This window comes from Dermacentor albipictus, chromosome 4 (genome assembly GCF_038994185.2).
Source record: "Dermacentor albipictus isolate Rhodes 1998 colony chromosome 4, USDA_Dalb.pri_finalv2, whole genome shotgun sequence".
In the NCBI taxonomy this organism is placed as follows: Eukaryota; Metazoa; Arthropoda; class Arachnida; order Ixodida; family Ixodidae; genus Dermacentor; species Dermacentor albipictus.
The window spans coordinates 156767839-156784049 of NC_091824.1; the positions used below are offsets into that span (position 1 = coordinate 156767839).

Here is a 16211-nt window from a genome sequence, read left to right on the forward strand (position 1 = left end):
AATCTTAATGACATTGCCCACTCCCAAGCGCGTCCACTAACCCACCGCGCGGGAGCAGGATCGAGCTCAGACTCCGGGGTCCTCGAGTTTCGGGACACTCTCACTACTTTCAGCGAAATTACTACGCACTATCACCTGGGTAGGAGGACTTATCCTCCCCCTCACAGCAAACTGGCTAGACCTCTGGCGTCCACTTTACGCATGCTTCAGACTAAGTGCTATCCAAACCTGGCCCTTTTCCACACGATCACTCCAGAGGCTTTTAGCTCTACTTGCCCCGACTGTGGGGCTGTTAGCAATCTCGCACACATGCTCTGGCGATGCCCCTCGTTACAGGGACCCAGTAGCATCACAGAAGACGAATGGAGCTCTGACATCCAGAGCTCAGACCTTTCACGTAAAACCTGGGCTGTCCAGAGAGCCCACGATGCGGCGGTTAGGCTCGGCCTACCCGTCCCCACGTGGGAGCGGCCCGCAGCTCTGCCCTAGGGCAAAGCTTCTCAGGACCTTGTAATTAAAGTTCTTTGTCTGTCTGTCTACGGGGGTATGAGCTAGTTTCAATGATTAGTTTTTTTGATGAAGAAGAAGAATACACGGAGCCCTCGCCACATACAGCTTCGCTGTAAGAGCACTCACGATGTCATCATGTCACAAGAGATCGCAAACCACGACTGTTTTCAACAAGGTTTTAGATCTGCGCTGCTAACGACTTATCTGCGAGAAGTTTCAGGGAAGACTTTTCTTTCACCGTAAGCATAGTTCAATGCTATTTTGAGTGAAATAACAAAAGGTATATGAAGAAAAAGTCGAGAAGAATTTTTTTCTTGAGGTTACTGCTAATTCAAGAAATGGAATGGCAGAGAATATTATGGCTGAATTATCGGCGGGAAGACCGATAACATTATCTGAAGAGCACACTTTTTGGCTGTATGCGATGGAGTGTATGCAAAAGGTATCTTCTTGCTGACCGCGTGTCAGCAAAAAGACACCTTTTAACAGCTGTTGCATAAGTCAGAAAGCCGATGAAACTGGCAACTGTGTGTTAAACGTCACTTCTTTTAACCGGTGTCGACATTAGCTCCTGAACACAATTTCTGGCGCTCAATAAATAATGCTGAATCCCGAATACGCAAGCCCTCAAACAAATCAGCAAGCAAGTAAAGTGCGTCTTAACACTCGAGGATTTCGTAAAACTCAAGAACAATCACACATAAATGGAAGAGAGCACTCCTTTTAAAGTCGTCCATAATGTAATTCGGTCTTATGCAAACATGTCAAGAACATGGCTGGGGAAATGGCTTATGAATGTTGCTATGCATCCCGTACATCGTCTTAACCAAGCCATTTTAGTTTTTTTTATACTTGACGCAAAAAGGCATTAACGTCGCAATTAACAGACCAGTCAACTGCGTCATGTGCAAACTACAATGGGTTTCACAATTTATTTTTCGATGTCATGAGACATGCAGCACAGCTACCAGAGGCACCTTACGGACCTGCTAGTACTTCTAGTACTTCTTTAGAGACCGCCCACAAGCCAACTATGGTGAAGGCATGGATAATGTGAAGTTACCTGTTGCTTATATTCTGCGCCCATGCGTCCCTTTCTTTCACAAGTTTCATTCGTAGGCTAAGACTAACCGGCGCATGGACTTCCAGGAATGATATAGCATGGTATAGAGCCTGTGAACTTCAGGCATGTTGTATCCCCTAAGAATGGCATCGAACCAAAAACGCAACCTCGTTTTAGAAATTTTAATTCCTTAAAGCGGCGATTAGTTACTGTGATGCTTATGTTCATTTTGTTTTCTTGCTCCTTTTGTACCAAATTACTTCTGCGATACGCAGCCCACTCGCATATATAGTCAAGCTACGCTTTCCTTTTTATAGTTATCGTGCTCTATATATACTTTATTTTATTCTTTAATTATGAATAATTCTTTTGGTTTTGCATCATAACGTAAAGTGGACGTGATTTTACAACGCAAGCTTTTCCCCCACTGTCTTGCAATAACACCGTATAATAGGACATCTGTGGGAAATGAACTATAGCTTCCGACACTGCCCTCGCTTCCCCAACTTCTCTGTTTGAGTACACATTTGGGCTACTCGATGTTAATTAATAGGCCTTCGTTGTATCTCGAAGAACGGCAATGAAACCAGATGGTTAGTATACAGATTTACATAGATAACTTCACAAATACTTTTTTTATTGTCAATACTCGCATAACAGCCATTACTCCTTCGTTTGGCAGGCAATTCCCTACACGCGCGCCATTTTCTTTTCTTCTTAGAGTGAATTTTAGGCATCGTCTAATTTATTTTGGCATTCGCTAAGTCAGCAATTACATCAGTATTGTTCAAACTCCAGGCACGATAACTGCGGCACCTGTGCTTAGAATTGTTAAAATTATTCACCCAGTGCTCTTAAACGTAAACGATCATCAGCGATTAAGTGTTACACTGTAATCGTCATCGACGACAACCCGTTTGTTGATTTTCCGGCAGTAAAGTCTGTTTAACTTGCTTAATGTCAGACTAGTGTTCGTCGAGTGTGGCCGCGTATTACGGATCTTGTGGTTGAAATAATGCGCACTTTTGTCACCTGATGAGACGTGATAGATCTGCCGTGGACTAGCAAGTTGATGCGCGGAATACTGTGTTCTCCCGGAGGGATCGGATAGCGCCCTTGGGGATCATGATTCGAAGCAGCAACTGCCATCCGCCATGTTCTAAATAGGTTGAGTATACAGGTACACTATTTCGGCCTGGCCGGCACACCTACGACAGTGCGATTGTGCGAAGCAGGAGGCAACTGTCACGAAAAAAAGAAACAGCAGTACCACAGGCTACAGTTGTAGCCGAAAGACTGCTTCATGTCCAGCGTAAGTATTCTGGAATGTGCTTCGTGAGTTCCCGAGGGCCGCGACTGGCCCAATTGCTGCCATTCGTGCTAGTAACAGCTTCATAATATCGAAATTAGGAGATTGCAATAGTCGCGAACTCTGTAGGAGTAGTTTGTGTTGCTTATAAACGCTAGATTCCTGGTGATATAATTTTTTTAATATACTCGTATCCGGCATTTCGTGGCAACAGAATGGTTAAGTGGCGGGTGTTTCGAAGTATTTCGAATTTCAACGTGTTCGGTATGCATATTCAGTGTACTCAGAGTGGCACCATCCCGAAAAAATAATTATTTGAACAGCTTAGCAACACTTTGTGCTAGATAATGAATCTGGTGCTAATTCAATTTTCTATTCCATTCTTCCAGTGCTTAAAGAAGAAAAAATCCGAGGACACCTAGGTAGGTCTTCTGAGGTGTGAATGCGAAAGTATTAACGTCCAATTGAACGTCGCTGAATGATCGTTCGAGTTATGCACTCGCGAGCAAGCGAGCGCGTTGAAAAGTTTGACCGACGCCTCCTAGATAGCACAAGGCCGGTGTGCTTGATCCGTGACGCCATACTACCGTGCTCGACTGCCATAGAATTAAATGTGGATGCTCCCGAGTAAGCCACAGTGATATTGACGTCACCGCTTTCATCACGCCGGGCTTGGCAATGGGAATTTTGGTCCAGGTAGCATGACGTCATAAAGCAGAGTGCGCAGGCCTGCTATCTAGGAGGCGTTGGCTTGGCGCGTTTTTGACTAGGCCTTACAGAGACTCATTTAGGAGGCAGGCGAGAGCTCGCGTAGACAAGGAACGCGCGGATAACACAGGCTTTCGAGTGCGAGAACGAGGATGACGTAGCGTAGCCTTGATGCACTCTTCCGTAACCTAACACACGGTGCGCTAACGTTACAGCTCTGCTTCGTCGAGGTGCACTCGTTACGTAGCGTCGCAGCCAATGGAAATATAGGCGTCGTTCTTTGCTTTTCCAGATAGAAGAAGCCGGCGTTTTCGCTCAACAGGGCTATTTGACGATTTCGCATCAAAAGCTTCCTCGTTTTTTTTTTCGCTCTACACTGCAACGTACCACGATTTCAATAAGGTTTGAAATCTAAGCGAGAGACTAACATGAGACTACATCGTATTCGTGTGTTAAAATATTTCATGCAATTCTTTTTCATAATGAACGATGTAGAAGAGACGTTTTATGGAGTATTCCAATATGTTTTCCTTTCTTTATATAGTGCGTGATCCTGGCACATTATACGTTATACTATGTTTGTAATAGCACACATTGATGTACCTTTTATAACCCATCAATCGTTCCTTTCGACATACAGTATTCATTACGACCATGGTATTCAGCCTCACTGCTTTTGCTCTTTTTTTTTTGCTAGCCATGGTAATAACGGTATTCGTTGACTGACACCATTTCTAAAATCTACGTTTACCAAGGTAAACATCTGTTAAAGTCTACGTTCTTGAACTGTATGCGGACGTTTTACGAGTGAAAAGAGTTCTAAGCCTGTTCCGGCTCAGGTTAAAATTCTGTCCAACTAGAATAAACCTCAAAAACATCTAATAGCATAAAACTACGGTATATATATCACTTGCGCAACGTTATTTTATGACACTTTCTTGTTCCACGTAAAGGTACCCCTTGATATGCCTACGTGAACGCTGAGCTTCAGGCAAATAATCACTTGAGCTTCAGCAAGCTAGTGCAGTATGTCTCAACAGCGATCTAGAATTTTCGCATGATAATGCCATTTCAACACTCACACAATTGTATTATTATAATACGAGTGTTTTTCGGCCTGGTAATGGTTGCCCAGTGTTCATAGTTCACCCTATATGATAGAGCGGTTTGTAAAAGCACGCCGATGCAAGTCATGACGGCCGACACATACGCTAACTGAAGCCTGTGGCAAACATTTCTTATGAAATAAACAAAATTCAGCTCGTCGTTTCCACCATATTTTCCAAGCAAGAAACACAAGAAACATTTTAGTCTACTTTGCCCATGTAATCTGCCACTCTCATAACAAGGCAACATATAAGAGAAAGCAACCGGACCACTACAACGTGTAATCTCTCCTAGACTTGGGTGATGTATAGGCAAGTGTTCTTCTGAAAAGAATAGCAGGCGGTAATTGAGTATTGGTTACTCTGGCTATAGCTCCGTTAAACGCGCTAAAGAAAACTCTTGTTGGCGTCCACGTGCGCTATCTCAGAAAGAGAAATGAAAGCTTGCGAGACGAGTTGCATGGAGAACGAGGGAAAAAGAAACTGATTATAAGATTATTGGGCTTCCTACAGAACGTGCGCAGGTGAAAGCTTTTATGTCAGCGACTGCGCCACGTGTAGTCAATTTAGGCTATCGTTCTTAGCCAGTATATGCTACTACCTATATCCGAGTTTTATGGCGGAAGCTGGAGAAAAGTGTTTGAATTACTGCGAGCAAATTGGATCGCACGGCTTTTCACTGCGGTGTTCTTTGCTTGGTGTGAGACTGGGCCATTTGCAGCTTCTGTGTAAAGCATGCTAATCCACTAGAAGTCCGGTGCTGTGACTTTGTGGTCTGCGGTGTTCGTTCGCGCAAGCGTATTACTTCTTGTCCCAGAGTTAACGTGTTCAAAGCATGAGCGTTAAAAGGCAGGGATCGGGTGGGGTAATATTCCACGTGCCTTAGTTAGGCTGGGTACAGCAGTAACTCTTGCCACTCGTTCTTTTTTTTTTCCTTAGCCACAACGACCTAGACAAGCGGAATGCTCTCTTCTTGAGAAAATGGACAAGATGCGAAAGTAACTGTACGTCCGTAAGTACATTTGATCCTCTGGGATAAGGAGGGAACTACAAGAAGCACTATAGAGGCAATACAGCTGTTCCCCTTTCAGAGCGAAGCTTCCCTTGTTTACGCCTCCTTCCCTTTCAGACACCTACACGCATCAAGCATCGCCTTGATGCGTCCACTAATCCAGCTACGTCCCGATTGTACTCGGGACGTAGCTGCGTCGATGTCTTACAGCGTCCGTCCACCCGAATTGGTTTTAGCATTATGGTTTAGCTTTTGGACGGTGTATTGCGTAACATAAAACAATGCACATAATGATGTTGAGATGGGCGCTGTCCCCAAACACACAAAAAAAGAACTCATTACCTCTTGCATGGATGCAAATAAAGACAATTGTACGCATCGCGTTTAGTTACACGGTATTTCATTACTGGCGTTGTGCGAATAGGGATTTTCCAGACTGAATGAAATACGAATCGAATATTGTCAGAAGCGAATCCAATTGAATATCGAATAGTTCTGAAATAGTTTTCGAAAAATGAACAGCCGTTATCACAACTAATATAAAAGGATGTTCACGTCCTAGTATTGTTAAATCTCCCTGTAAATTTCCGTCATTACATAGTACGTTACGAAGCGTTTTTTATTAAAAGCGCAAATGCAGCGTTAGGAGCAAACAAGTAGTTTTTTTTTTTTCACATGCACAGGACTCTTGAGTAAGCACGAATTATCCCTGTATACAGCCAGTGAAATACGGCTACTTAAGCGACGTAGCCTGCTCTGCTGTGCAAGTTCTCATGTGCTGTGTCTACACTAGGCCCGCGAAGGGGGAGGGGCGGAGTTTACCGTACTTTTGCTCCAATTTTATGTTTAATTGAGTAAAGTTGACGTTTTGAAGTATTCGAAATGTATTCGGAAAATATTCGCATTTACTAATGGTGACTATTCGATTCGCAGACCGAATCGAATCAAATTGTTATTCAAAATTTTCCAATATTTTCACGCTCCTATTAATTACCCACTTCACAAAAGCTTCGTTCAACATTGATTTCAACATGTGCATGTTATATGAATATATATTTCATTTTATATGGCTGTATTTGAATTTTTCTGTACGGGCTCGATGTACACCAATCTTCTGATTAGTACAGGGTGAGGGCTATCTCTCTAGCCAACTTGATCGAAAAATTTCGAAGCAGTTTTCTTGCTTTCATTATCACGAGCGCACCAGACAAAGGCTACCAGCTTATATACTTTCCTAAAAAAAATTATATGCTCCAGAGGCGATCGTGTTCCACTGTTTCTACGGGCGTTTCTTCTGCATGACATACCTACTGCAATGTCAGCTATACTTGTTACCTATAGCCATTTCAAGAAAACATGAATGGGGATAACGGGTTGTCTAGCGTACCCACCGTCAAATACTCCGCCGTTTGCATACACGTACGCGTGCCGTGCGTGTATGAGAAAGCTTTAAACATGCGCGATAATTTATCTACCTATTTATACCGTTTAATACGTTATGACATGCCATAATCACTTTGCTATTTTGCACCTATCCCCACTAGCAAAACCGTTTGTTTTCTGTGGTGAGTTCCCCGCTATGATTGCTCATGTCACCCATCGCTGACAACCGGAGATAGATCCGAGCAGCCTCATGTCCAGACGAACCCTTGGTGGTCGTTCGCGCGATCGCTTTCCGCCCGCCCCTGATGTCTCAGTCAACCGCCGAAGTCTCGCTGGCCTTCTTTCACTCTCGTCTGCCTTAGGCTTCCGATCGAAACGTCGACTGATTCGATTATGCCGAGTGCGGGAAGCGGCTCGGCGAAGTCGATAGCAGCAGACTGTGCCTTGGAAGGCTTTGTTGGGCTCGGAACGAAAGATAGTATGCTTCAGCTTAGAGCTTTTCCCGTGCCCTCAGGCGAGCATGATTGAGACGCTCGGGGAATAAATCAGAAACGCCGTTTCGATTATCCGCCGCCTGCAGCAATACTGCGAAAGCAGGGCCGGGTTCTTGGCCCTTCGGGCGTCTTTAGAATCTTGCAACAGCACGATATCCTTGGAGCCTTTGTTTGAGAGAGGCGACGTCGCTGTGACAATTTATTTTTATTTTTCTTACACGTACGTGGCAGTCAAGACCCTGGTACTAAGGCGAGCTATTAGGAAGAAGACTTAATAAATCGCAGCATATTTAATGCGAGCAGAAATTATTCATACGAAGCACAAGCTAAAGATTAAGCCAACAGATGTCGATGCTTCAAAAAACATGAAGCACATGCATTCTTGTGAGTGAGAAGACGTGTGAGATTGTAGTTGTTGCTCGGTGTGCTGTATTTGAACTACTTTCTTTCAGGTTCGAAATCATGGGCTTCTTTTCTACTTCCTTTGTTAACATTGCAAGGGTGCAATATGGGTAAATTCTTCTTTCCCTCTTAATTTCTATTCCCTTTCTGTCTGTAAAGGGGCCCTATATAATGAATTATTCATTTTCTATACCGAACAGTTTGCGCACCGTGGAAATCAAGTGCCACGCAACGACACTTAGCTGGTTTTCTACTCAAAACAAAACGCAAGCGGGCAGTGTCGGCCAGAGCAACTTATGCATAGGGTCGCGGTCACAAATCTTTTCGCTCGAAGGAACTGTTTCCCATCGGCCGGACGTGCTCGGCAATAATGTGGCCGACATCACTATTGCCTAGTTTTCTGTAGATACGCCAAGCGTGTGCGGATAATAGCATCGCCGCGTCTTTTCTCGAGGCAGGTATCTAGACCATTTCTCTCGAAGTATCATGTGCAGCACCCGCCGTGGTTGCTCAGTGGCTATGGTGTTGGGCTGGTGAGCACGAGGTCGCGGGATCGCATCCCGGCCACTGCGGCCACATTTCGATGGGGGCGAAATGCGAAAACACCCGTGTACTTAGATTTAGGTGCACGTCAAAGAACCCCACGTGGTCGAAATTTCCGGAGTCCTCCACTACGGCGTGCCTCATTATCAGAAAGTGGTTTTGGCATGTAAAGCCCCATAATTAAAAAAAAATTATGTGCAGCTTTGGCAGCGCAGTCAGCCTGTACGTTGCCTTGTACACCGCAGTAGGCTGATAAACAGTGTAGCACAACGCTGTGGTGCAGTTCTCAGGTTCTGACGCATAGGTGTTTCATGTCCTTGACTAGTTGTTCGGGCGTGCGTGGCAACTTCAGGGATCGCAGTGCCGCTTTTGAGTCGGAGAAGATGACCCAAGACTGAATTCTCAGGTCTGTGATGTAAACAAGAACTGCCGGCTGTGCAGTGAGTTCATTAGCTGTAGCTGACTTGCGGTGACTTAGAGTGGCGTTGATCACAACACTCGAAGGCGGAACCTACACACCAATGGCAGATGGGGTAGGTGTCACTGAGCCATCAGTGTAAATATGACAGTGAGACGTGTAGCTGGTCTTAATATGATCTAGAGCAAAATTCGTCAGCGCATGGCCATGAGTATTTCTCTTGCTATTGAACCCAGGCACTAACTAGACGTCAAACAAGCACGTACTTGCTGGGCCGTAACCCTAAGAGAGCAAAATGGGAACTGGCTGCACGATAGCTTGGCAAGAAAGTGTGCCGCGTGCAGTGTAGCAAATGAAGTCCAAGCGCTCGACATGCTGCTAAAGTGGCATGTCGAGAAACTCGCAGTGATCCTGTAAAATGATCACTGCGAGTTTCGCGTGGCTCAGATATATAAAGTGAGTTTTGAAACAGCTGTTCACTTATTGAATAGTATTATTTTTGGCTTGGTTGCGCAAATTTTTTATTTATACCAGCCATGGCTGACTTAAAGCTCGAGTCCAGCATTTGGAATATTGCCTGTGTAATGGCGACAATCTGCAGCGTGATAAACGCCGAGTCTGGTTTTGGACGCTACAGCTTTGTGCGCAGATTGCCAAGACACGCCGGAGGCGTCGTTGCTCCCACTAGTCAGCTGTGTCGAGGGTGTCTACCGAGCGCTATCGCCAGGTTTTTTACTACCTATGTGAAGTCCACATCATGACGCATTCTTGCTTAAAACTTTCGTTTGACGCTTCTTTTGTGCATTGGTCTTTCAAAAGTGGCGCCATGTAGAAATTGCGCATTGTGTCATGTTTTGTAATTTAACAAAAAAGAAGGTCGTGATGTGCCATTCTATGAGTTTCATTTTGACCTGGGGCGCTATCATCTAAAGCTTTTCCAAACTTTTCTATTTCAATTCTGCAATAAGCCCGCTGCAATTGGTCAAAAACTTTTTGGAACCACCCCCACTTCACCTGTCCGTCACGTGACGTCACGAAAACCACGATAGCTGCCCGTCTGATATGACGTGAACACACTGAGTATGCACAGTTGTACCAAACAAAAGAAAAATAGTCATTTCTCATTCGACGCCTTTTCGCATTAGACCTCGGCTATTGCTGAAAAGTTTTCGGGCTGCAGCCACTTCACCTGCCTGTCACGCGACGTCACAAATTCGAGGGAACACAAACTGACGCAGGCCGCATTTACAGCGCTTGTTGCCTTACGGCCTAGTGCAGTCATAGATCGTCTGTACTCCCGAGTTAGCCATACTGCAACAACAGAAGGAAGCTGCAACAGTCGCGAGCTGCACTGCCAGAAAAGTGCGTATATTACGTAAACAGTGCACAACAGAGCGCTATGAAGGCGTGGCTGGCGCAGCACAACTAAAGGTAGAATGAGAGCAGCAAGCTAACCGCATTTCACAGCCGCAAGTATATTTGATGAGCCTCATTACAGAGAAGCTTGCGCAGGCCTTGCTTGTGAACATAAACAGAGGTTGACCTCGACAACAGTAAGAGATGGTCGCTCGTAACCGTGTGCTTTAAGCACTAGATCGCTGTCGGTCAAATAACTGCCTCTTTTGCTACCGTGTTGTCTTTGTGGCCAGGAGTCCATTCTTTCGCGGGGAATAATAACATTTACGAAGTTTGTTTCTCTCAGGTTTTGATGCTCTCTTTGTTTTTCTTCTTTTGGCCACGCGAAGGCACATAAAACCCCACTGCAGCAAATTCAAGAATATGTATGCAGTGAAAAGAAAGCGAGGCCGTGGCTGGCGTTAACTGCGAAATAGTATGCACCCTCGAGGACACATGTGGTATCTGTTGTCTTTTTATCCGTTAGGAGAAACGGAAAGAAATTATTGAGCCCGAACGCACGTTGAAAGGTGACATCAAGATTTTTTAGAGCAGTGAGCAAAGTCGCATTTGTGTGGGCAATCAGCACTCGCGCTGACAAAGCAGACTGCGCACGTAAACAGACCATTGCGCAGGCCATGTTCAAAACGTGAGCTGCGCACTCCAGACCATCCGTGAACCAGCACACGTTTATGTTCAGGTAACTAAGGGCCGCTGCCACTTTTCTGCAGTCTTATCTGTTTGGCTACGTGAGCAATCAGCCTATTGCTTGCTTGCTTGCTTGCTTGCTTGCTTGCTTGCTTTCTTGCTTGCTTCTTGCTTGCTTCTTGCTTGCTTGCTTGCTTGCTTGTTTGTTTCTTTGTTTGTTTCTTTGTTTGTTTATTTGTTTGTTCGTTCGTTTGTTTGTTTGTTCGTTTGTTTGTTTGTTTGTTTGTTTGTTTGTTTGTTTGTTTGTTTGTTTGTTTGTTTGTTTGTTTGTTTGTTTGTTTGTTTGTTTGTTTGTTTGTTTGTTTGTTTGTTTGTTTGTTTGTTTGTTTGTTTGTTGCAGTTATTTTCTATCTTTACTGTATTCCAAGTATTCCCATTCTAGGGGCCGTAGTACGTAAAAAGAAAAGTTTCTAGCTATTCTCTTCTTTCACGCACCCCAACGTGTGCCGATGTCGGAGACAGCCTAGGGGTGGTGTTCTGCCAAATAATGACGAAGTCGCATGAATAATAATAAAAACATAAAAGCACCATTACGTAATACTAGCTTTCTGCACACAAGAAAAGCAATGTTCCGGCCTACGTTTAACGTATGGGGGTTGGCTGCGAGTTGCCATTATTTTTTTTTTCTTCTGATCTAGTGGTCTCTTTTGCTTTTCTTGTTAGGAAAGGTGCCGTTTTTTTCTTACAGCATCACCAAGGAGCCCTTTTTAAAGAACATTACCGTCGTACTTCGTTGCAGTTGATGTTCATCAAAAAGATCACTGCCAATAATTGTCGCTTTTCTCTGATCGTGCAAGCTTTTCTCGTCTTTGAGGTGAATCGACAGTTATGAATCACTGTTAAACCAAAATTTTCTAGCGTGCAGCGCAGCTAATGCCCCGCGACGCGAACAATTATAATTACAACGCTGTCAATGTCGGCACGCTGGCTCGCTACCTGAGAGACGGCTGGCGTGTGAAATGGCTCATATATATATATATATATATATATATATATATATATATATATATATATATATATATATATATATATATATATATGTGTGTGTGTGTGTGTGTGTGTGTGTGTGTGTGTGTGTGTGTGTGTGTGTGTGTGTGTGTGTGTGTGTGTGTGTAGTGTGCAAAGTCACATTCACAAAGGCTTACCACTGGTCCACCAGCCGAAACGTCAGTCCAATATACTGTGCTTATTAAACGTACGTCGTACTATTTCTTCTACATTATATATATGACAAGCTTCGTGCCTTTCTGTAGCAGATGCTAGCCGCTTTTAACAAGGCTTCTTGTCAGAGTTCGCTAGTTTTCTTCAGAGGTAACGTTAATAACCTTCTCCCTCATGTCCATTTCTTCTTTAGTATTTAAGCTAAGCAGAAAAAAGGTAGCAACAAAAATCTATTTTCGTCCTAAGACTTTCTATATGAAATCGTAATTGGGTCATTCCATGCCAACTGGCCCAATCTTGTCGCTTGACCATCAGTGATTTCCTTGAAAAAAAATTAGGACTATCTGTTCATGCTTCAGTGCTTGCACGTGTTTGCCCTTCGTAGGAAAGCGTCCTAGCGGTAAGTAGAACTTGCGCCCACGCAAAATTTCCTGAGCCGATGGAGGAACACCTAGAAAAGATAATCAGCTCCTCAAGTTTTTATTTGAGTGCTGTATTAGAAATTATTAGCCTAGCCAATAAAAACGCGAGCCCCGATAGAGCGCATTTAAGCGGATGCCGCCGTACAACGACGGCCTGCATAGCGCCGTCACGCGGCATCGGAAAGTTAAGCCGGTGAGTACAGAGTGCAGTTACGTACACTAAGATTTAGAAATGGGCGAAAACTTCGTGAATAAGAAAACAATCTGTTGCTTTATTACGGCAAATATGTAGCAAATATCAGCCAACACAACCGTGTTTTAGCGATCATGTTAGCAATGATGTTAGAGGAGGTGATGTCGACTCGTCATTTAAAAAGATGATGGAAATAAATAAATGCTGTGAGTAGCTTGCTTTCTCTGTCTTTACTGTTAAATATTAAATTCAGACCGAATGAGGCAGTCCGCTCACCTTTGTGAAGTGCAGGATTTAACATCCAGTTTGCGATAACTGAAGAAAAAAATGGAAAATCTCGTTAGGGCTATCGACTGTATAAAGGTTGCGGCTATAATCCTAAAACGCGCTCTTATGCTACTCAGATGCATTATATTTTTTTCACCCCAAACCTAGTATGTTTCTATGCTTGCACTTCCCTTGGTAGTCTTTTTGCAGCATTGTTCAGAATAAGGTAAGAATGACGTCTCTGAGGCATTAACAGGCCACAGTAATTGGTTTAAATAAAAGGAGGGAGATTTCAAGTGCAAGTATTTCCGGTACCTACAGCTACAATGTAGTGTAGTCTGTAGTGGCTCTAGCAAGACATCAGAACATTTATTGGTGATATCTGCCAGAGAAGTCAGACTATATATGGTGAAGCGTGGAAGGACTCATCCAGATCCGCCTAGAGGATTACAGTTTTGACTGTGCCACTTTAGTGTTATATAATAAGAGGGGCATCAGATACTTTTCTTCGCGATTGTGCCTAATAGTCTTTTTGTATATGCGTGTTTAGAGTGGTCGCACTCATTCTTTCATATGTCGGAACGTAGGAATAAAAAAAAAGTGCTATTGATTTCGCACACGTTTATTACATCCGACATGGAGGCAGGAAACCCAGCACAGGCCCCGACCAGCCCGAACGTATTAGAGAGAGTGTGGCGGTAGTCACGTGCTGTTTTCCACAGAGGAGCACTGGGATAGGTACCTCAACTGTCAACATTGCCATAGCAACCGTGCTTACGAAGCTTTCGCTGCTGCTCTCGGTCTCTGAAAAGTGAGATAAGATTTTTCCACCGGTGTCTTTTTCGCAGCACATCTTATTCGCGAAAGAAACCTGACATTGGAGTGCAAGTGTGTAAGCTTGAAAGTTGTGTTTAGGTCTGTGAAGGTGAGTGTCAGCCAGCAACATATTCACTCAAACTATCACGGCGCGGGTCTTCGTCGTCTTCTTCAACGTGCCACGGAAAAAAACAGGAGTGCGTCTGCTTCACTAAAACTGCTACAGAAGTTTCGTAGGCTTTGTTTTCACGCACGTCGACAGCACACACTTCCGGCGGTTCGTAACAATGCGAGTTCAAACTTCGCGCCCATCTACTCCGGCGAGCTGCAGAACCGCTGATGCGAGGCGCAGCCTTTTTACAGTCGATAGCTCTAACGAACCTTCCCAATTTTTTCTTCAGTTATTGCAGACCGGATGTTAAATCCAGCGCTTCACAAAGGTCAGCGGACTGCCTCATTCGGTCTGAATTTAACATTTAACAAGAAAGGTAGAGGAAGCGAGCAACTCATCGTATTTATTTATTTATTTCCATCATCTTTTTAAATGCAGTCATTTGAACTTAAACATGCCAAAACATTTAATGACGAGTCGCCATCACTCCTCTGACATCATTGATAACATGGTCGCTAAAACACGATTGTGTTGGCTGATATTTGCTACATATCCGTCGTAATAAAGCAACAGATTGTTTTCTTATTCACAAAGTTCTCGCCCATTTCTAAATCTTAGTGTACGTGACGGCACTTTGTACTCACCAGCATACCTTTCCGATGCCCCGTGACGACGCTATGCAGGCCGTCGGTGTACGGCGACATCCGCTTAAATGTGCTCTATTGGGGCTCGCGTTTTTTATTGGTTTGGCTAATAATTTGTAATAAAGCACTCAAATAAAAACTTGAGGAGCTGATTATCTTGTCTAGATGTTCCTCCGTTGGCTCAGGAAATTTTGCGTCTGCGCAAGTTCTACTTACCGCTAGGACGCGTTCCTACGAAGGGCAAACACGTGTAAGCACTGAGACAGGTATAACACAAATTCAAAAATTTATTTCTTGCTTAAAACAAAACTTAATTCGATAAAAGTTTTTCAGTTTGTAGAAAAGGGATGTTTCTGATAAATACACTATTTAGCGTGTTTTTAACCTGAACACCTCAGTGGTAAATTTATGACTAAACATAGGCTAAAACTAACTTTTTTGCAACTTTGTCACCACCTGTACAGGCTATTTTACGTTATATTCGTCCCAAATTATTTTTCGCTTACTGGACAACTTGCTGGTAATTAGTTATTGCGAAATATAACCTTTGCATAAAAGTTATCTTTCTGCAAAAAAATTCCCGATATGCACAAAATTTTGCATATTTAGCGCTGTATAAGAACACACGGAAAATTAAAGAACGATAACACCTTTTTTAAGTTAAAGGCCTATCTTTATTCTCAGGGAAAAAATGTGTGCTCACCTAATTTAAGAAGAGAACATTTTTTGAGAATGCGTTTTACGACTCATACTTTTGACCTGTCTAAAAAACTTCACATGTTCCTAGCGGAGCTGAAAATTTTATTTCGCAACAATTCTTCAAAGAAAGGCTTCTTGCTTTAAATAGATAGTCCTGAATTTTTTTTTTCAAAGAAATCACTGTTGGTCGAGCGCCAAGGTAGGGACTGTTGGCGTGGAATGACCCAATTAGGCTGATATAAGTGATATTTTTTGCGATGTTTCGCAGTAAGCCATCAGAAATTACAAGAAAAGGAAATGAGAATTCAATATTCATAAATATATATTAAGGCTAAACACCCTGAGAAAATGTTTGAACCGGTTTCCATATTCAAGCCCCCGGCTCGGAGACTGCACATTATGAACACAGTTTTGTAAAGATAGCGATAGTGACCTGAAGACTCAGAGGTACGATAAAAAATTCTTTTGTAGGAAGTTTCTGGGAGCTTATGTTCAATTTGTAGTGGCACGAGGATCGAGTGACACTCTCGTTTCTTGCGCAGCACTTCCGGTTCATTTCTTTAGACGACGAGGGAGCAAATTCAAAATAAACCAGAAAAAAAAGAAGATGAACTAGTACAGTACAAAATTTATAGGTTTTATTATAGATATGATATCAGATCATAAGTTCAGTGACAAGTTGAATTACTGAAGTGTCTGGAATAATTAGAATTAATTATAAATGGATGATTACCGCACACCAAAGCACAGAATCGTGGACTGTAGTAGGGACCCGCCACGGGAGCACAACTCTAGCGAAATTTCTGGAAGCCCGGAAGAAGAAAACGGTAGTAATGGCGTAACTAA

General features: G+C 43.4%; 1 protein-coding gene across 1 annotated transcript in view; it reads left to right on the forward strand.

Moving 5' to 3' along the window:
* The first annotated feature begins 3291 nt into the window (after positions 1-3291).
* Positions 3292-16211, forward strand: part of LOC139046693 (monocarboxylate transporter 12-like) — a 92106-nt gene continuing 79186 nt past the window's right edge. Inside the window, exons 1-2 of the mRNA XM_070537996.1 lie at positions 3292-3304; positions 5636-5708. The gene's annotated coding sequence lies outside the window, so the exon portion shown is untranslated. The remainder of the gene's footprint in view (positions 3305-5635; positions 5709-16211) is intronic.